At 36.4% G+C, this 769-nt stretch overlaps 1 protein-coding gene across 1 annotated transcript in view; it reads left to right on the top strand.

The window, feature by feature from the left end:
• Positions 1–769, top strand: part of LOC102860280 (spermatogenesis-associated protein 6-like) — a 137,071-nt gene that overhangs the window by 66,842 nt on the left and 69,460 nt on the right. The window lies entirely within an intron of this gene.

Here is a 769-nt window from a genome sequence, read left to right as displayed (position 1 = left end):
ATATAATAATATATATTAACATTATTGAATGTTTGTGTTTTTGATCCATTGCTCAGAGTGCTTTATTATTAGGGAACTCTGGTCACCTGGTTTGTAAAGGAGCTGTGCTGCTAACCCAAAGGCAAGTGGTTTGAATCCACTATTTGCTCAGTGGGAAAAAGATGGACAATTTTCTCCTGTGTGATGTACAGCCTCTGAAAACCCATTGTAGAAAGAGATGGACAATTTCCTCCTGTGTGATGTACAGCCTCTGAAAACCCATTGTAGAGCCAGCTATTAGTCGGCTATGACTCATCAACACTTATTCATAAAATCACCATATTTATCTTCATTTTACAAATGAATACAACTAAGATTTAAAGAATTACAGTTAGTTAGTTGTTCAGGAGCACACATAGCCTTTCTGGTGATGACCTCCACGTGTGAGCATACCTCTCACAAAGAACCTTCTTCATCCCTCTCTAGAAGAGGAGAAGAGGAAATATAAGAAGTGCTTGGTGCAGGCATGATGAAATGCCATGATGTGAAATGTGGATATAAACTCTCCACAGTCTTCAGCCAAGCACAAGAAGGAAAAAACCAATGCTCTGAGAAGGATGCTTCTTCAGACAGGCAGTATTGAGAAAAACACAGCAAATCAAGATGAATGGAAAAATACTTCAATAAACATAACTTAGGTTTTTAAAAAACCCAAATAACACATTCACAAGAAATGAGCCAGCTTTTCGTTTGTTACATAACTTTCTTTTTAAAAATATTTTCTATTTTA

The sequence above is a fragment of the Elephantulus edwardii genome, unplaced genomic scaffold (genome assembly GCF_000299155.1).
Source record: "Elephantulus edwardii isolate Elephantulus edwardi_28Jun2011 unplaced genomic scaffold, EleEdw1.0 scaffold00005, whole genome shotgun sequence".
Taxonomy (NCBI): domain Eukaryota; kingdom Metazoa; phylum Chordata; class Mammalia; order Macroscelidea; family Macroscelididae; genus Elephantulus; species Elephantulus edwardii.
This window is presented reverse-complemented; position numbering and strand designations above follow the sequence as displayed.